Genomic DNA, 21,955 nt, shown 5'->3' with positions numbered 1-21,955 from the left:
GTAGAAGGGTAACGAGAGAGTGTTACACAGATTGTAGAATTTCTACAGATATCGCCACACACGCCGCAGTAATATGATGTTGCATATCCTCTACTGTCATTGGGGGTTCTTGATACACTGTCTCTCTCACTGCACCCCCGAGAAAAAAGTATAATGCCGTCAAGTCGAGGGACCATGGTGGCCATCACACAGTACCTCCTTGCCCCATCCACCTATTTGGAAATGTCGCATCTAGAACATCTCTGGCAACTTTTGCATTGTGTGCAAGATATCCATCATGTTGGTACCACATTGATAGACGACTTTCAAATCCTAGATACTCCATGAGGAGCACTAGTGTGTGTTGCAGAAATGATCCTTATCGCTGTCCATTTAATGTTCCATAGTAAAAATAGGGGCCTGCAATACAGTTGCTTCTTCCTACACCTCATGCAAGTTCTTGTACACCCACCTGAGAATTGTGGGCTACAGCAGCCAGAACATCTTTCGTTTCAATTGCCAGTCGCTGGTGTTGTACGTCGTCGTTTTGTGGGAGCCCAGCTTCCTGTTTCTGTGAGTGTCTTGCACATGTTGCCAATGGTTCGATGTGATGGATACCGCCGATCTGGGTAGCGTTCAGTGTAGTGTCGCAGCTGCGGTTGCATTTCTGTGACATTCGCCATAAATTAAAATAATATCTAGTTTTTCTTCATTACTGAAGGCCAGCCTATCGACTAGATGACAGCAATTGTAACAAGCCCCATGAAAACAGGTTTTAATGTGGCAACATATGTGAACTGCGTTACAGTATAAGAGCAGTCAGCAGACCAGATTAAGAGACACCTTTACACTGAATGTAGAGCATGCCGTGGTGATATTGGTATGTTTATAGCAGGACACTACCGCCAGTGCAGGCAACCCCTGCTCTGAGCACAGTACTACATGCTATGCAGTACGTCAGAAACTGTGATGCAGTTGCTATCCTTTACAAGCCACATATTTCAGAACTTATGAGGTTTAGAAACGTCAAACCAAGTGTGTTACCACTAATTGTACCTTTAGTTGTCATTTCGCAACAATAAACATTCTGCATAGGACATCCATCATTCTGATACCGCGTTATTTGATACATTCTAAGAGGTGGACTGGTTCAAGCAAGGTACTGATCAAGAAGTGGCCAACTACCCCCTTTAGGAGTGCCATCAATGAAATATGGGCCAATGATATGTTGTCATACAATACCACACCATACATTAACACTCCACTGATGTAGTATGTCAATCACATCACGATTACCGGCAGTGCGAGGTGCTTGCTTGAGTCTCAGGATATGCACTAGCTATGTGCTTCGCAATTTCTCGGTAAGTAAGTGATATATTGCGATGCAACCAACGCCATTATTTTGCGATCATTCATGCTATTGAATACGAAATAATAGGGGGTGTCCATTTAAAAATACGCAAGTTCGTGTTGAAAATAGTGTTTATTTACTTTTTAAAATTTCACATAGTATTTGATTTCCTAAGCCCCTGCCGTACGTTCATGCTGATGAAAACCATTTTTTCCAAGATGGCGGCGTATATGAATGTAGTGGCAAATCGCTCCTTGAATATCGGTAAATTACCGTCAGTGAATTGTATGCTATGTGCAAAAAAAGTGATAAAAGGTGTTAAAATATGTGTAGTGGCGCATAAATGGTATCATTCTTGTTGTTTCGTGGAAGCAAATCTCGGTCAACATAGGCCTACATGTGACTGTGGAACTGAGTGCAACGGTCTTGAAACTGCATTGGAAATGTGCAACGCTGGACTCGAAATAAGTGTGAGGGAAGAACTTCAAAGTGACTTAAGTAAAGCTAGACAATATGCAGAAATGCTGAAAAGTTTGATCGACTATATGGACCTTCCCACAGATACGCAAACAGGCAAACGAGAGTGTGTATATACTAGGCCTAAGAAAATCTGTCGACCTGTCTTAAATACCAATGTTTTTCGTGTTCCACTAATGAATAAATACGATGTTCTAAGTGCAGACAGCTCAGAATCACGGACAAAAAATCTCAGTGTAACAGGTAACTGCTCGGAAAGATCTGTTGAACAAAAAAGTGCCAGCAGAAACACGTTACCATCAAATACTATTAAACGAAAAAATCGTGTGAGAGCAACTTGTAATAAAACTGAACACGAGACAAAAAAGGAAACAGAGAAGAAGAAGGAAGAAATATACATATTATCGACGAGTCATGGCAAGGGACTGGCTTCAATCATGTCTGATATGCAGTCCGAATATAAAGTGATTGGAATTTCGAAACCTGGTGCTCCTCTACGAGAAGTGCTGAAAAACTGTGAAAGTTCCGTGAAAAGCGACGTCAACTGTGTCATAATCGGAGGGGGAAACGATGTCTATAAAAATGAAAGCAGCTTTGCTGTAAGAACACTGAAAGAATCGCTAGGAAAAATTTCACAGGCGAAGGTATTTGTTGTAAACATTCCCTACAGACACGACTTAACGGAAGACTCGTGTGTAAACAAAGAAATCATTGCGACAAATCGGAAATTCAGGAAGATTTGTAGCGGTTTTGTGCACACAACTTTCATTGAAGCAACGAGTTCAGTAAGAGAGCATTTTACTAGACATGGACTGCACAGAAACAACCTAGGCAAGAAAGTGCTGGCGAAAGAAATTCTCCAGGTGATAAAGACAGCAGGAGTGGGTGCCTATGTAAAAATAGCACTACCTGCAACAGGTTTTCTGCCAATGACAACAGAAAAGAAAAGTGCACCAACAGCATATGAGGAAGAAACATCTGCAGATACACCCTATGATGAAAAAATCACAACTGTGCAAACATGTAAAGCGTCACAGTCACCAGTGGCATTATCAGTAGCAGCAGTGGAAAAGGAAGTAACAGTAGCATCAACAGCAGAAGTTTCACCAGCAACAGTAACTATAGTGCCTCTAAAAGGAGAAATGAGAATTGCAGCAGGAGAAGCAGCATCAAGTGTTACGTGTAGACGGAAAACAGCACCTCCTGTCCGTCTAAATGATTTTTTAGTGGAAGGCAGCAGGATGAAGCAGCCCAGGAGATAAGTAGTGTAACAAATTTCACAACACCTCACCAAAACGTTCAATCTAAAATAAACAACAATTATGATCTTAAAATTTGCTATCTGAATGTTCAAGGACTAATAGATAAAGAATTTATTGTAAACAGTTTTGGACTAGATAACAAATTTGATATTTTCTGTCTGAGTGAACATTGGGTTACTGAGAGTGTACTTACAGTTGTCAAACTTGATAACTATAATGTAGCAAATAGTTACTGTAGAAAACTGCATATAAGAGGTGGTGTGGCAATATATATTAATCAGTCATTCAGCTGCTCCATTGTTAAGTTGGACCTAGATTATTTATGTGAGGAACAGAACTTTGAAGCCACTGGTATAGTTATGGACAGTCTTAAGTTAGTAATAGTATCCCTTTACAGGTCACCTAAGGGTATCATCAATGTATTTCTAGAAAAATTGGACATGCTGTTAGATGTACTAAGAGGGACCAGATGGTTGCATTATGACATAGTAATTGGTGGAGATCTGAATGCAGATTTTGATATAACAACACATAAACGTACTGTGACTGAGTTGAAAAACCTTTTAAGACAGTGCAATTTGCACTCAATCAATAACAGGCCCACAAGAGATAAAGCATGTCTTGACAATATTTTTGTCAACTTTAAAACTACAGAAGAATCATGTGCTGTTGCAGCGTTTCCATTTTCAGATCATGACTCTGTATCTTTAAACTATACAAGTAGGTTCTGTATTGATAATAGTAATATTCCTAAGCCTGTCCCAAAAGTTATAATCACCAGGCCTGTCACAGATGACAAAATTGTTCAGCTCTGTGAGTCCCTTGCTGAGAGAGACTGGTTCAACCAATGTCATGGTGACACAAGTTATAGTCTTAGTGCTGATTTGTCAGGGAAACTATTATTTGAGAGATTTTTTAAAACATTTCTGACACAATTTAATGACAATATCCCCATAAAGAAATGCAAATTAACTGACAAAGGCTTTACAAACAGGGCTACAAACAGACAAAATTCATGGTTCACTAAACAATTATCAAGTATGAAAAACCAAGTTATGGTGTTGCACAATATATGTAGCAATCAGAAAACAGAACATGCCAGATTAGCCTATATAAAATGCAGGAATGAGTATAAAAAAGCCATCGTGGAAGCCAAAAAAGCACATAATTTCAATACCATTGATAATTCCACAAATAAGTGCAAAGCTGCATGGAAATTAATAAATGGTGTTGCTAAAGATGTAAGAAGCAAAAAAATTAATATAAGTCCCCAAAAATTCAATGATTTCTTTATTAAATCTGTTGAAAATGTAGGAAATACTATAATCAAACCTGATACCAATTCATCAGAGTTACTTTCTAAAAATGTTTGCAGAACACCAACAGACACGGGTACATTTATGTTCTCCGAGGTCTCACCTAGTCATGTCCTAAGCATTGTAAAACGGATGAAATCTTCAGACAGTGCAGATATATACGACATATCCTGTAATTTACTAAAGAAAGTAATAGACTATATTGTGTACCCCTTAACATTCTGTATAAATAAATGCATATCTGAAGGATATTTTCCCGAAGAACTCAAAGTGGCTAGGGTAATTCCAATATATAAAAAGGGAGATATGGACTCACCTTGCAGTTACAGACCAATCTCCATAGTCCCAGCTTTTTCTAAAATACTGGAATGTGTAATTTACCAACAGCTATCTGTCTATTTTGAAAAATTAGGAATAATTAGTGAATCTCAGTATGGTTTTAGGAAAAAGTTGTCTACTGTGGATGCTATAGACTTTGTAGTCAAATACTTACATCAAGTGTTTGAGGATAAGGGCTATGCTCAACTCACATTTTGTGATCTAAGCAAAGCTTTTGACTGTGTAAAGCATAAGCCACTCCTAGAAAAACTGGAATTCTATGGCATTAGACATAACAGCCTTAAATTAATAAAATCATATCTTCAGAATCGTAAGCAAGTTGTTTGTGTAGGGAGAGAAATGTCGAGTATAGAGCAAGTCAAGGTAGGTGTTCCGCAGGGATCTGTGCTGGGCCCCTTTTTGTTCCTGATAATGATAAATGATCTGCCGTCATTTATCAAGTCCACCACTGTGTTGTATGCAGATGATACAACATTTCTTCATGCTAGTGAGGATTTCAATAGCCTTAAAACTTGTGCAGCAAAGACAATTGACCAAGCATCCTATTGGTTCAAGGCAAATGGATTCCTGCTGAATGAAAACAAAACACAGCAGATGATCTGTAGTCTTAGAGACAAGCTTCTGTCAGACGATCCAAGTTATGTCAAATTTTTGGGGGTATACATTGATGATAAATTATCTTGGGGTCAACATGTACAATATATTAGTGGTAAATTGTCTAGAGTTATTTACCTGTTAAGGCGACTTATGGATTGTGTTCCTGAAAAATATGTTAGAACATCCTATTTTTCATTCTTTCAGAGTATAATAACATATGGAATTATTTTGTGGGGGAACTCTAGCTGTGTACACGACATATTAATACTGCAAAAAAAAGCTATTAGGATAATCACTGGTTCTGCATATAAGGCACACTGTAAACCATTGTTCTGTGAACAGAAAATCATGACTGTTATAAACTTGTACATATACTATGATCTAATTTATACGAAGAAGAAATTACCAGAAACAAAAACCAGAGAAAATGTACACAGCCACAATACAAGAAGGAATAGGTGCCTCTATATTCCTTACCACAGGTTGTCAAAGTCACTCAACAGCTACGAAATCATGGGGTACAAATTATTTAATAAACTTCCTCAATCTGTTCAAGAATTACCTGAACAATTATTCAAACAAACAATTCATGACTGGCTAGTCCTCCACCCATTCTATGACATAAGAGAATTTATCAACTGTAATATAATACTATAATGTTAACAAGAAACCTGTTGTTTCTTTCAAACTATTAATTGTATTTTAGTATGTATATGACGTTGTCTATTGCTGTAATGGCCGAATGACAATAAAATTATTATTATTATTATTATTATTATTATTATTATTATTATTATTGTTGTTCCAGAGATATTTGAGGTAGCAGAGTTAGGTGAGACACCCTGTATATATAAACTTCGTCTCCCAAATAATTTTTATCACACTTCTTTAATGTAAGGTTGGAACACACATTTTTGAACAATACTAACACGGCAGAACTCGTTATATGTCCGACCGCTACCGCTTATAGAGACAAACAGGTGAAGATACAGAAATTAATCAATTGAAGAGCGTATATCTACTTTTTAGTTTGTATCCCAACGTTATTGATGGCACAAAATAACTTATTTTACCGTTGGTGATATATGGCTTACATGTATAAAAAGAAAAGAACGAAAAAAATAAGAATATGATCCATTACAGATTTTATAATGTATATGTAATGTGTATAACACACACGTTCCACATCATAACGGTTTTCCATGCTACTGATCAATGGAAACCGTAACTAACTAACTAACTAACCACGAGCTGTGCTTATCCAAACAGGCAGACATATCAGGCCAGATAGCGTTATTGCACATACAATAGCTTACTCATCACGACAAAACTGCCGACATGCAAGCTCAGCCTCAAATAACAGCTAGTTTAAAATGATTTTCTTTTTCCATTTACCGTTTTTTTCCTAATTTCTTTGTTACACATTCAGTTAGTAGCTGAATGGGGACAACAACATTTCAGTGTATAATAGAAATCATTTGTGTAATCTATGTACCTGGCTAGAAAAAGGAAAAACAACAATCGGGTTTCAAACATCGTGCACTAAAGTCTGAAGCCGCAATGGTAGCTAATGTCCCACTGGAAATGGAAATGCGCGTTTAGCGTCGTTGGCCGGGAGGCCCTTGTGGGGCTGGTCTGCTACTTCAATCATACTGTGTATTTGCTGAAAGGCACATAAAGTACCGCGAGAATTTGACGGTTGTTTCTGCAGAAATGGTCTAAAATCTAGAGCTAAGTCACGATTCTTACTTGCTTATTTTGATTTCTCTTCCACTGAGGGATTTTTTTTTTCTTTTTTTGCGAAATAGCATTGTGGCACGTAGTCTATGTTCTCGTCAATAGCAACAACATATTTAAAGGATAGTAATATTTACGATGTTACTAATTTTAATTGGCGTTGGTGAAGTCGACCGTAAGCTAACAATAAATAAAGCTGGTTGCTTACTTGAGGAGCAGAAGGGTATGTAGGATTGGAGGATGTAGGATTAGAGGATATGGGAAGAGGAATGCATTTTTGGTTGCCTTCTAGTACTGACAGCTCACGGATGTTGCCAACTTGTATCAGTCAGCTGCGACAGTAAAAATCTCAAACAGAGGTAACATGGGTTCATGAATACACATTAGAGTCAGTTTTCAAACCTTAAAATATGATACATTTTTGTAGCACGGAATATGAAATTGAATTAAGGCTGTTGAAATAAGAGTGCAACACATAGAAGAAAAATGACATTTAAAATATGTAGCAAACATTTATGATTGTATCTCATATTGCGTAATACATTTAAATATAAGTACAGTTAATCAATTATAGGTCCACTGACACAGACAACACAAAACTTCGTCAGGAAAGCCGGCCGGAGTGGCCGTGCGGTTCTAGGCGCTGCAGTCTGGAACCGCGAGACCGCTACGGTCGCAGGTTCGAATCCTGCCTCGGGCATGGATGTTTGTGATGTCCTTAGGTTAGTTAGGTTTAACTAGTTCTACGTTCTAGGGGATTAATGACCTCAGAAGTTGAGTCCCATAGTGCTCAGAGCCATTTGAACCATTTTTTCGTCAGGCAATTACAGTGTCAGTACTTAGGGGCACTGAGGGTGGCCGAGATCTGAAACATAGAACAGATGGCACAAAGTATTCCAAATGGTGCCGATTTTTAACGATCAATACTTGGGGTGGGGGGCAGCCAACTTACTGCGCCCTCACTATATCTAGTCTATTGCAAGCTCATGACAGCCTACTAATTTGTGGCCTACAAATTAATAATAAGATAGCACATGCGGCATGAGGTGCAGCCCCAGATATAAGTATTGGCTCTTGAGCAAAGTAGTCTGATGACCTCTGGTTTAGCTGCTTGAAGTCTGTCCAGTGCAAGTCTCCATACTTCGGCAAAGACATGTGAATGTAATGCCGTGTACCTTAGCTGACTCCCCAAACACACTGTAAACAGGACTTTTATTAACTGTATGTCGCTTTCAGAGGTATGACTGGGTCTACTGAAGTTCACCTTCACTCCACTAACCAGTGTTCAGCATCTGTTGACCTGGTATATCAGTACTTGGCGCCACCTTGGTTGAGGATGCTGCTCCAAGTTCACTATTCTTTTACATGTATTGTATGAGTATTCTTGATAATGCTTTATTTTATATGATAGTTCAGTATTTTCTTGACTTAATAAAAATTTGTTTTGTATCACCTCCTGTAGTACATAGTCAGCAGTCACGGTTATGTCTTTCATATTATTATGCTCTTAATTTTATCTTGACTTTCCACCAGTGATGGCATACCTATAGAGACCATATCCTTGAATGCATGCACTGTTGTCCCCAGAAAAGTACATCTACTCACTCCAGCAGCTAAGTCAAGTGAAAGTTTGTGGTGGTGAAGAAAATCTGGCCCCAATACTAGAACTGACATATCCACTGCCACAAAGTAGCAACTGAAGTTTCAATGAAGTACAAAATCCACTGTCAGGTACCTTACTCCACTAAGTGCTGATCCTGAGTCCACCAGTAACTTGTGTCCCCACGTGAAGAATCTGGGTCTATAATCGATAGAGCACAAGCTTGCTTTGGCAATATGCACCTTGTCCCCTACATACATCTTGTCTTAGCCATCCAGCACTCCCTTAGTAGGCTCCTGTTGCTGATATTTGAAACTGTGAGGTGAAATTAAGTTGCATGCCATTCTGCCAAACTTCTCATTACACCAATATGTTTGTCAGAGGTAAGTTGGCAGTAAGTGATGTGTTATGATCACTCCACGATGGCTATGTTAACTGTCATTCTGTATCGTCGCTGTGAGTCTCGCACAAACGACCTCAGACAAGTTCTAAAGTGCTCATATTTCACTGGGGCTGCACCCTTCTTGCTATAAAAACATGACTGACTGCATGAGGGATGTCTGGCACTCGAATCTGGCTTGTTATGTAACTGCATGGACGCTCTTGGCCAAGTCCAATTTGACTTCTGTAAGTCCCTGTTCTCTTACATCTATGTGGTCTGCAGTGAAGGTGAAAATCTATCTACACTCTCCACAAGGTGTCCTCCGAAAAGATGTCAGCTCCTATGGCTTGTATAGTGTGTTCTGTTTCTGATTTCTTCTTCGTACAAGACATGGCTTATCTGTCATTCGGGTGTCTTCGAAAAATGTGACAATTAAGCCTTTTTGTAGCATGAAACTTGTTTGAAGTAGACAGAAAGTCAATATCACTAATGAGATTAGAATGTTCAAACTGTTCAGTGCTGCTACAAACTTTTGTGTATTATCTTTTATTCCATAACTTTCTAGAATTATCTAGACTATTTGAAACCAAGTCTATGGTTGGCTGCACTGAATAATGGTAAGCTTGGAATAGTTCCTGATCTTGGCTGCTTGTCTCCAACCACTTGATTATCATTCTGCAAGATTCAGACAGCAAAAGTTTGTGGCACATTTGTGACACGGTAGGTTACTCCAAGGAGGAAGGGGATATTAGTGTTTAACGTCCCGTCGACAACGAGGTCATTAGAGACGGAGCGCAAGCTCGGGTGAGGGAAGGATGGGGAAGGAAATCGGCCGTGCCCTTTCAAAGGAACCATCCCGGCATTTGCCTGAAGTGATTTAGGGAAATCACGGAAAACCGGTTACTCCAAGTACATCTCATGTGGCTCTGCAGCTGTTACTGGCACTGCAGTGAAATTGAAGGACACAGTATGAAGCTCCAATGATCAGGTAGTATGGTGAAATGCGACCAAAATGTAAGGCTATGATCTCACGCATTTCTGTCCGTCAACAAGACTGATTGATAGTGGGAGTGTAACTTACTTGAGTGTCTGCATGTTTGGTGGCTCATTCCACCATCTGATATGTTTGTGCCCACACTAAATGAGAGTTGCTTTGTTCATGGCTTGGTCCACCATTATCTCTATTGTCCATGTAGATTGTAGTCACAACTTTCTGCAGTTTTCTTTGCCCTGTACTGGTGGAATATGAAGGCATCCAGTACACCATCCAAGTCTTTGTTCTGATGATGATGAAGAAGAAGAAGAAGAAGAAGAAGAGGAGGAGGAGGAGGAGGAGGAGGACACTCAGCATCTTGCTGGTGATAGAAGTTTTCCGCAATGAGCAAATGTCCAGTGTTGTAAATCACATTGCAGACAATTGTGAAGCATCTACTACCACAGGGTCACCACTGTAGTCTGATATTAGCAGATCAAAACTAATGATGATCAAACACAACATTTGGTACACAGTAGCTGCTTTATTTGTATTACTGATCTCAGAAAGAAAACAAGTTCACACTCCTTGTTACACACCAGACTCTTGCTCAAACCTTTTCTAAGGGTGGTCCTCTTCTCAGTCTTTAATACAAGAAGGTTTTCTTTCCTGTGTATCAATCCTAATTGGTTTGGTTATCCCTGAATTTTAGTAATATTATTGTTGCTACAAGTTAATGCATTGTTCGATTCTGACTGGATTACTAAAATGACCAATACCCTTTCTAAAACAATATGCACTACAAACAAAATGATTTTCAAAGCGGAATTTGGTGTTCACTTTCGACTCAGTGGTCTAAAAGTAGTCCAGTGTGATATTCATTTTATTGATATGTACTAACAGGGACAGTAAAACGGGAATAACCAGTACCCCAGCAGCAACTGAGTAGCACCCCTGCATGGAGATAGCAGACAGGGCAGGTTATGGGGCCACGAGAATTGTTGCTGGACTATTAGTTATTCTTCCTGTTTTATTGTCGCCATTAATACATATTGATAAAATGAATACTACATTCGAATAATTTATGAAATGGGCACACAAAAATTCTGCTTAGCAATCATATTATTTGCAATGGGAGACAAACTGACACTTTCCTTTGACACCAGATTTCGCGTAAAAAATGTGATAAGCGAGCTCCACCTACACCTTGACAAAATTAAAATGCAAATATGTCTTAAGTTTTTCAGCAAAACTTTCAACGTCTAAAACTTCAGCTGCTCTTTTGCTATCTCTACAATCACTATTTTTTCTTATTTATTGAATTGTTCTCCCTTTAAGACTGGCTACTTCATTTTCATCATTTCTGCCTTTTTATGGTTTGTACTTTTTGTTACCTACATTAAATGTATATGGCTTTTCAAAGATATTTTCTACTTTGTTAGAAGGATTTAGTGGTCTCCAGTGGCTCCTTATGGAACAATTAAATGTCATTTGATGCCTTACCCTTGTATTGGTGTTGCACTGAAAATATCCGTATAACATTGCAAATGTTGGCGGTATGTGGTGGGCATCTTATTTGCAAACAGATTTGTTCTATTCACTCACAGTTATTGTTGCCAACAGTAACATCTACTTCAGTCTTGATCCTCAAGACTGCATTCAGTGCTGCTCGGGTTTGTCTTCTTTTCTAAAGTTATTAAACTATTTTTAACAGAAACAAATTAATCCTGATAGAGCCAAATAAATCATAATTACATTGTTATCACTGGTCCCTTGTATCTGTATAATTTAGTTTTTTGGACATAATATGATTTGATACAATGTTCCTCACATACACTACAATTGTGTCTTGTACTAGATGAATTTATAACAAGTAACCCATGCAGCTCACTGCAATACGCACATAGCTCTTCAGATATAAAATTGTGTGTAAGACAGCTATCAGCCTGTTGCACTGCACTACTTTACTGCTTATATATTCATGGGTTTTAATGTCCGCAAAATTCTATGCAGCTTACGGTTGGTTTGTTCGTTGGCAGCTCCAAATCTGCAGTGTTCCTTGAACATCCGATCCCGCAAACAATTAAGTTTCTACTGCAAGAATTAAACCTTAATCCTGTTTTATTTGTGAAGTTACCAACTTCTAATTTCCTTTTTACAGAGAACGAGTGCTGTGAAATAAGATGCTGACAGTGGACACTTGTGAAAATTACTCATGCCGGCAGTGCAATAAGAAGTCCTTACAAGTTTGCTCCACTGACAGACAGCTAATAGTTTCTTGAAAAATGCCAATTTGAAGCTTTAGCTTCTTAGTAAAGAAGAACCACAAACTAATCTTTCACTTACCTGTGCATTACTGCTTACAGAGCAGACTAGAGGCATTTCTAGGTCTGCATTGTACTGCACATGTGTGTGCTCAGTATGTATACTAATATGAAAACATTTTGCTAAGGGACGTGTAGAGTCATCACTAACAACGAAACTGCTACCAAATGGGTAAACAAACACATCTACATACCTCAACCTACACGACCAACTAACTTACATGTTTTAAGCAAAAACAGATAAGTGTGTGGCATTACAGCATTTTCTGTCACACAAGTCACATTGGCATTATTCTGCTTCCATGAGTACATATGAGCGTGCTACTGCTCCCTTTTTGGCTATGGTCACTCACTCTACAAGTGTGTCACACTAGCTTAGAATTCAGATGCTAGTTTCTAGTTTTAATGGGCGTTTGTTTCCATAGAAGTCATGTCGAAAAATAGTTCTATATTTCTTAAACCAAAATACCTATAAAATGTCCATGAACAACCTCCAAACATTTGTTGTCATTGTGGTTCACCCTGCATATACAGGGTGTTACAAAAAGGTACGGCCAAACTTTCAGGAAACATTCCTCACAGACAAATAAAGAAAAGATGTTATGTGGGCATGTGTCCGGAAACGCTTAATTTCTATATTAGAGGTCATTTTAGTTTCGTCAGTATGTACTGTACTTCCTCGATTCACCGCCAGTTGGCCCAATTGAAGGAAGGTAATGTTGACTTCGGTGCTTGTGTTGACATGCGACTCATTGCTCTACAGTACTAGCATCAAGCACATCAATACGTACCATCAACAGGGTAGTGTTCATCACGAACGTGGTTTTGCAGTCAGTGCAATGTTTACAAATGCGGAGTTGGCAGATGCCCATTTGATGTATGGATTAGCACGGGGCAATAGCCTTGGAGCGGTATGTTTGTATCGAGACAGATTTCCAGAACGAAGGTGTCCCGACAGGAAAACGTTCGAAGCAATTGATCGGCGTCTTAGGGAGCACGGGACATTCCTGCCTATGACTCGCGACTGGGGAAAACCTAGAACGACGAGGACACCTGCAATGGACGAGGCAATTCTTCGTGCAGTTGACAATAACCCTAATGTCAGCGTAGACAAGTTGCTGCTGTACAAGGTAACGTTGACCACGTCACTGTATGGAGAGTGCTACGGGAGAACCAGTTGTTTCCGTACCATGTACAGCATGTGCAGGCACTATCAGCAGCTGATTGGCCTCCACGGGTACACTTCTGCGAATGGCTCACCCAACAATGTGTCAATCCTCATTTCAGTGCAAATGTTCTCTTTACGGATGAGGCTTCATTCCAACGTGATCAAATTGTAAATTTTCACAATCAACATGTGCGGGCTGACGAGAATCCGCACGCAATTGTGCAATCACGTCCTCAACACAGATTTTCTGTGAACGTTTGGGTAGACATTGTTGGTGATGTCTTGATTGGGCCCCATGTTCTTGCACCTACGCTCAATGGAGCACGTTATCATGATTTCATACGGGATACTCTACCTGTGCTGCTAGAACATGTTCCTTTACAAGTACGACACAACATGTGGTTCATGCACGATGGAGCTCCTGCACATTTCAGTCGAAGTGTTCGTACGCTTCTCAACAACAGATTCGGTGACCGATGGATTGGTAGAGGCGGACCAATTCCATGGCCTCCACGCTCTCCTGACCTCAACCCTCTTGACTTTCATTTATGGGGGCATTTGAAAGCTCTTGTCTACGCAACCCCAGTACCAAATGTAGACTCTTCGTGCTCGTATTGTGGATGGCTGTGATACAATACGCCATTCTCCAGGGCTGCATCAGCACATCAGGGATTCCATGCGATGGAGGGTGGATGCATGTATCTTCGTTAATGGAGGACATTTTGAACATTTCCTGTAACAAAGTGTTTCAAGTCACGCAGATACGTTCTGTTGCTGTGTTTTTCCATTCCATGATTAATGTGATTTGAAGAGAAGTAATAAAATGAGCTCTAACATGGAAAGTAAGCATTTCCAGACACATGTCCACATAACATATTTTCTTTCTTTGTGTGTAAGGAATGTTTCCTGAAAGTTTGGCCGTACCTTTTTGTAACACCCTGTATGTGGCAAGGTTCTGAGTCACATCATCGCAAATAAACTTTTGTCATTGGCTGACTGTCCAGTTTTGGACTTGATGGCAGTATGTGCAACATGGAGCTCCCAGAGTTTACACCATGGTATAAACTCTCCATCATAAAAAATCTTACAGCTGCATTCTACAACCACTAACTCAGTCTTGATATTGGTTGGTTGGGGTTGAAGGGACCAAACAGCAAGGTCGTCAGTCCCTTGTTTCAAATGTGGTCCATTCCGATAGTGTGATATCTCAGAAAAGTCGGAACGATAAAAAGTAAAAAGGCTAAAAAATGTAAAAGGGCAGTCATGTTGTCAATGGAAAAAACAAAATGAGATAAGTCAGCAAGAGAGAGAACCCCAATGCTATGATAGAGGCAGGAAATATCCCACCTCTGAAGCAGCAGAGGCAAGACCACCTGCGACTTAAAAGGTGCAACCACTAGAATGTAGAAGTGCGTATGGGAAAAGGAGACTAACCAATCCTAAAAAATGATAAAAACAGAGTAAAAGGGGAGAAACGAGGATCTCGGTCAGGGAGGCAAGTCGGGACTCTCCAAACACGTCTTACAGTGAGAGATACCCCAACACTCACCGCCCTGCCCCAACACCAGAGAGAGATTAAAAACTTTAAAACTGAGAATGAAAACCACTATCCCGGAGGAAACCGAGGACCAGGTCGACCATCCGGGAATAGTCAGCCAACATCAAAGGTAAAGTGGGAGGGAGCCTGTACTTAGCGTGCAGAGCCAAAAGAAGGGGGCATTCAACCAAAATGTGGGCTACTGACTGGAAGGCTCCACAACCACAAAGTGGGGGTAGCTCATCATGCAAAAGAAAACCGTGGGTCAGCCTGGTATGGCCAATACTGAGAAGACACTATGTGGTAGAGTCCTTTCGGGAGAGGCGAAAGGAAGAACGCCACGGGCCTGGTGTCACCTTAATCGCACGAAGTTTATTAGACAGGGATGTAGCCTCCCAAGAGTTGGCCCATGATTGTGCGAAGTGGGATTTGATGTGAAACCGTAAATCCGCTGCAGGAGGGGTTACAGAAGACGGGGAGTAAGTGACTGCTCCCCCAGCCAAACGATCAGCGAGCTCATTACCCGGGATACCCATATGGCCAGGGACCCAAAGGAAGTAAACGGAACAAGCAGCACGGTGAATATCAGCGAGATGGTCATGGATGGCCGAGACCAAGGGCTGGCGCGAAAAACACCAGTCAATAGCGTGAAGGCCACTCATCGAGTCCGTACATAACAAAACATGGTTGTGTTGGGACTGTTTAATAAAGGTAAGGGCCTAGGAAATGGCCATCAATTCCGCAGTAAACACCCCACGTGTAGGTGGCAGCAGATGATTTTCCGTTCCAACAGAGGACCTGAAGGCATATCCCACATGATCAGCAGATTGAGAGCCATCAGTGTAAAAAACAACAGCATCCCAAAACTCCCATAAAATTAGGCGGAAAAAGGATTGGAACACCATCGGGGGGATGGAATCTTTCGGACCTTGGCAGAGATCCATCCAAATTCGAGGCCAAGGAACTAACCAAGTGGGGGGGGGGGGGCTGGAGGGGAGGGAGCGAGGAACACAGGACAAAGAAGGAAGCTGAAAATCACCGCAAAGAGATGCAAGGCGGAGCCCAACCGGTAAACCCGCCCGAGGACACAGGAGAGAATAAGAAGGATGAGTGGCAGAGGAACAGATAGCGAGTGCATAAGACACCAGAAGCTGGGACCGCCAAACAGAAAGGGGGAAGACCCCAGCTTCAACCAGCAGACTATCAACAGGGCTAGTAGGGCAGGCACCGGTGGCCAAACGGATACCACGATGGAGGACTGGATCCAGCACGTGCAGTGTGGAAGGAGCAGCCGAACCATAAACTTGACAACCATAGTCCAAGCGAGACAGAACTAGAGCATGATAAAGACGGAGGAGGAGGGAGCGGTCCCCACCCCAAGAGGAGTGGGCAAGGAAGCGAAGGACATTGAGTTTACGGGAACATCCTACCTTCAAAAGTCTGATATGGGACAGCCAAGTGAGCTTGTTGTCGAAAAGAAGACCTAGAAAACGAAACTGTGGGGCCACAGGCAGTGCATCGAGATAGAGCTCTGTATCAGGGTGGATCATAGTACGGCGACAGAAGTGGACCACCCGCGATTTTAAAGGAGAGAATTGAAACCCGTGTGAGAGGATCCATGCAGAGGCACGCCGTGTAGCTCCCTGGAGCTGCCGTTCTGCAGAGGCCATCGAAGAGGAACTAACCCAAATGCAGAAATCATCCGCATACAGGGCAGGGGCGACCAAAGGACCGACAGAGGCCACAAGTCCATCGATAGCAATGAGGAAAGGAAGTAAACTCAAGACAGAACCCTGTGGGATACCCGTCTCCTGGGTCCGTGGAGAACTAAAAACAGTACCAACCCGAGCCCTGAATGACCGATGGACCAGGAACTGGTGGATAAAAATCGGGAGTGGGCCCCGAAGACCCCACTGATGAAGTGTAAGTAAGATGTGATAGCACCAGGCCATGTCAAAAAATACTGCAACGAAATGGCGGCGCTGGAAAAAAAGCCTGCTGAACTGCAGATTCCAAGCGAAGTAAATGATCGATCGGAGACCATCTTTGTCAGAAGCCACACTGGTAAGGGGAAAATAGATCCCGAGATTCGAGGACCCAACTGAGCCAACAGGCTACCATCCATTCAAGTAACTTGCAAACAACATTTGTCAGACTAATTGGCCGATAGCTGTCTACAAATAGGGGGTTCTTACCAGGCTTAAGGACAGGAACCACGATGGTATCCCTCCACTGGGAAGGGAAATCACCCTGGAGCCAGATACAGTTTAACACCCGGAGAAGATGTTGCCGCTGTGGAGCACTGAGGTGTTGAAGCAGTTGGTTATGAATGGGGTCTGGGCCAGGGGCTGTATCATGAGAAGAAGAAAGTGCGGAAAGAAATTCCCATTCAGTAAAGGGTTCGTTGTAAGATACTCACTGACAAGGGGTAAAACATTAGGTGGAAGCTTCGGCCTGCTGTTTACAGTGAAGGAAAGCAGCCGGATAGGAGGCTGATGCTGATGCCATTGCAAAATAATGGGTCGCAAGATGTTCCGCAAGAATCAACGGGTCTGTACAAAAGCCATCTGGGAGGTGAAGGCCTGGGAGGGTGAACTGGCGATGGCAACCTTGGAGAGAGCGAAGTGTAGTCCATACCCGTGAAATAGGGACAGTAGAACCGAGGGAAGAAACAAATCGTTCCAACATATCTGTTTGCTCTGTTTGATTAAATAACAGGCTTTAGCGTCAAGGAGTTTAAAGGTAATAAGGCTGACAACGGATGGGTGCCTCTTAAGGTGTTGCAAAGCTCGACAGCGATCACAGATGGCAATGGCAATGCCCGTACTTCACCACGGGACTTGCCGGCGACGAAATGGTCCAGATGAGCGCGGTACAGCAAGGCTAACAGCGCGAACAATCGCGTCAGACACGTCATGTAGGACGTCATCATTACAACCCGACAAAGAGGGAGAAAACACGACCTGTGCAGTGTATAGAGGCCAATCGGCGCGTTGGAAAGACCAACGATGTAACCTGTCCATCGGGGAGCAGGAAAGGAGAGAGAGAATCAACAGGAAATGGTCACTATCACAAAGGTCATCGTGTGGCGACCAGTGTAATGAAGGGAGGAGAGAGGGAAAAGAAAGAGATAGATAAATGGCTGAAAAGGTACCATGACCGGCACTGAAATGAGTAGGGGAGCCATCATTAAGAAGGCACAAGTCGTGGTCTGTAATGAACTGATCTAAGAGAAGACCTCGTCTAGATGGAAATGCACTGCCCCTCAAGGGATGATGAGCATTAAAATCTCCAAGAAGGAGGAAGGGAGGGGGAAGTTGCTGAAGAAGGGCGGTTAAGGCAGCAGGTGTAAGAGTCCTGTCAGGAGGGAGATAAAGATTGCAAACCGTGACCACAGAGTCCAGGTGGACCCTAACAACAACCACTTCCAATGTAGTTTGAAGAGGAATCCACGTGCTAGCAATGTCTGTACAGACCAACGTGCAAACGCCACCAGAAGCCTGCAAGGGTCCGACCTGATTTCGACAGAAAACACAGAACCCACAGAGGGTCGGTGAGTGAGCATCAGTAAAATGAGATTCCCGTAGAACCACACAAGCTGCAGAGCAAGACGAAATAAGGGATTGCAATTCCGGAAGGTGATGGTAGTATCCATTACAATTCCATTGGATAATCACAGAACAATGATTTAAATGGGGGCTGGACAGGCTAAAGCCAGTCATACCGCTGGGTCACCACCCATCGTCGACAAGGAGGGGTCGACATCCATGAACGACACGTCAGAATCTGGTTGTGAAGCCGCGGATGGGACCACTGGTGACACCAGAGGCTCTTTGTCCCGAGACTTATATTTCTTCTTCTTTTCTGTTTGAGATCGACGAATGCTGTGTGGCAGAAAGGAGCCAGCTGCAGCAAGATTGGGAACAGAAAGAGATCAGGCGACCTGCGGCCGACAGACCGCGGTCGTCGCGTGGCAGCAGACTTTTGGCCTGGAAGGTGCCGGGAAGGGGCATCCCAGGAGGGGCGCCCTTGACTGGCAGACGCCGAAGGAGTGGGAAACCGGCTGGGGAGAGGGAGCAGCGCCCAGAGGAGAAGGTATGGGAGCCGCAGGGTAGAGGGGAGGAGAGGGGTCCGGGACTGGGGTAAGGAAGGGGGAGGAAGGGGTGAAGATGTAACTAAAGCATAACTAGACGCCATGCACACAGGGGGAAGACGTGTATACTTCTTACGAGCCTTTGTGTAGGTTAAACGATCAAGGGACTTATACTCCTGTATCTTCTTTTCCTTCTTATATACTGGGCAATCTGGTGAATGTGGAGAATGATTGCCATGACAATTAACACACACAGGAGGGGGAACACAGGGACTCCACTTATGGAGTGGACGTCCACAGTCACCACAAAGAGGGGCCTGCGAACAGTGGGAAGACGTGTCTAAAACGCAAGCACTTAAAACACCTCGTAGGAGGTGGGATGTACGGCTCCACATCACATGAATAAACCATAATCTTTACTTTCTCAGGGAGGGTAACCCCTTCAAAGGGCAGGATAAAGGCACCAGTATCAATGCGATTGTCCTTAGGACCCTTCTGAACACGCCGAACAAAGTAAACACCCCGCTGTCCGAGATTGTCCCGAAGTTCCTGATCAGTTTGAAGGATGAGGTCCCTGTGAAAAATCACACCTGGAACCATATTTGGAGACTGGTGGGGGTTAATGGACACAGGAAGTGTGCCAAGATGGGTACAGGCACGAAGGGCTGCAGACTGGGCAGCTGAAGCAGTTTTGATCAGCAACGAACCCGACCTCATCTTGCTCAGGGAGTCCACTTCGCCAAACCTGTCTTCAATGTGTTCCACAAAGAATGAAGGTTTGGTATTGGTGAAAGTATCCCCATCAGCCCTGGTGCAAACCAGACAGCGGGGAAAAGGCTTTGCCCCTAGCTGACGGGCCTGACCCTCTTCCCAGGGGTAGCCATGGAAGGGAAGGCCAAAGGGGCAGGAGAAGCAGCACTAGAAGAATCAGCTCCACGCAAAGAGACGGCCGCAGAAGAATGGCCAGAGTTTTGGACCCGTATGCGTTTCATTTGCATAGCGTCCGCCCTGATACCACCCACTCCGATCAGGGGCTCTCCTCAGGCGCGCCACCCAGCCACAGCAAAAACCGTCTGGCACAGCGGCCATTGCCGGGAGTTCCAATGCTCCAGGATGATGAGCAACCACTCCAAGGCTTGCATGAGGTGGTCACAGCTCAGGTATAAGAAGTGTGATCCCTGTGTGTTCAGGGGGCTCAACCAAAAGGGTACATAGCGGCCCACCACACAGGCTGGCTACCATGCTGGGTATGCACCCTAGCATCAGACGACATGAAAGAAAAGGTGGAATGAACTAGGAGGGTACACGTCAGAGATACTAGGTAAGGTGTTCTTCCCCAAATGGCTCACACTACGGAAGATAAATTTAGTAATGGAGGTCAAACCCCAGGGATTGCCAAAAGAGGTGATTATGCAAGAAAGCTAAATTCCAAAACCAACATAACCAGGAGGATAGCGCGGCCAACATAAGCAAGGACACCAAGAGAGGGAGGAGAGGGTGAGGGGGGAAGGAGCAAGGAGAGGAAAGGAGGGGAAGGAGAAGGAAATGCAGCCCTGGAAAGAAGGAAGGCATAGCTCGGGGCCCCATGCTCGCCACGCACGTACTCACGAAAGAACCGTGAGCCCCCTGGGGGGAGGTCTTGATACTGGACGTGTTATGACATATGTGCATATTTTAGACTACACTCTTACCAATTCTGCAGTCAGCGATAGTGTGTTTACCTTAACTTTCATTTGATTCATAATTTTAGTGTTGACTTGGTTCGAGCTATACATGTCACAAGTTGCACACCCAGATGTGGCAAATCTTGTGGGGCAGAGACTCTACACCAGAAGTGGACAAGAATTCAGCTCGTTGACAGTACCCTGGTACAAGTGCCATAGCACCCAGTCCGGCTAGCACATTTCCATCACTGCCATGCCATCTCAGCAAGAGGAGTAAACTCCGAATGTTCAGCATTTAAAAGGCAATAAACTCACACTGCGAATGACTTGGTTTTTAAAATAACAGTTAACTACATAGACCAAAAATACAACAAAATTTCAGTATTATTTGTTTTTGGCATGCTGAAGAAGTATAATTTTGGCCTGGTACAACCTGTTGACATATGGACAGATGTAGACAATTTTATAGATCTTTGCACTCTAGTTGCCACGTAATCATGACTTATACAGTATTTAGCTTCATAATCGGCAAGTCTTCCTCTCGCACACACATTGTAGCACCTGGGCAACCTCATTGTGTAGACATTGAAACTCTACCTGCGAAAAGCAAGACAGACGTCCTAGACAGTTTTAATTTTAAAAGGATTTGTCTAAATTGGGAATTGCCATGCAGATCAGTCAGTTACATCTGCACATGCACCGGGATGCTTTCAGCTGAAATGGCACATGGTCTCAAAAATATACATACGATTGGCAGTTTAACACTTTCGCTGTGGCTGACGCTTATAAGCGTCCGCGCTCACTGTCGGATTACTCAGTCTAGTTGCAGCGTCTAAGCTTGCACCAAAGAGTGTAAACTTTTGTTTTGTGTGAACTGGCACCTGGTCCTTCCAATGTGAAAAGGAGCAGGAAAAGTGTAAAATTGACAGAGGGACAGTTACTTAGTGTACTAAACGACAGTGATTTTTTGAGTTGTGAGGACGAGGCATACCAAGGAGATTGTCATTTAGAGGCTGCAGAAGAATTGCAGAGTGATGATAGCGTGGAAGCACAGCTTTCGAATCTGTTTCGTGACAGTTCCGCTACTAAATTGACGACCTCTATCAGAGCCAATCTTAAAAATGCGCATTTGAAGTAAATATAATTTCAAATGAAT

The sequence above is a fragment of the Schistocerca serialis genome, chromosome 1, assembly GCF_023864345.2.
Source record: "Schistocerca serialis cubense isolate TAMUIC-IGC-003099 chromosome 1, iqSchSeri2.2, whole genome shotgun sequence".
NCBI lineage: Eukaryota > Metazoa > Arthropoda > Insecta > Orthoptera > Acrididae > Schistocerca > Schistocerca serialis.
The sequence above is the reverse complement of the archived record's forward strand: the minus strand, read 5'-3'. Positions refer to the sequence as shown.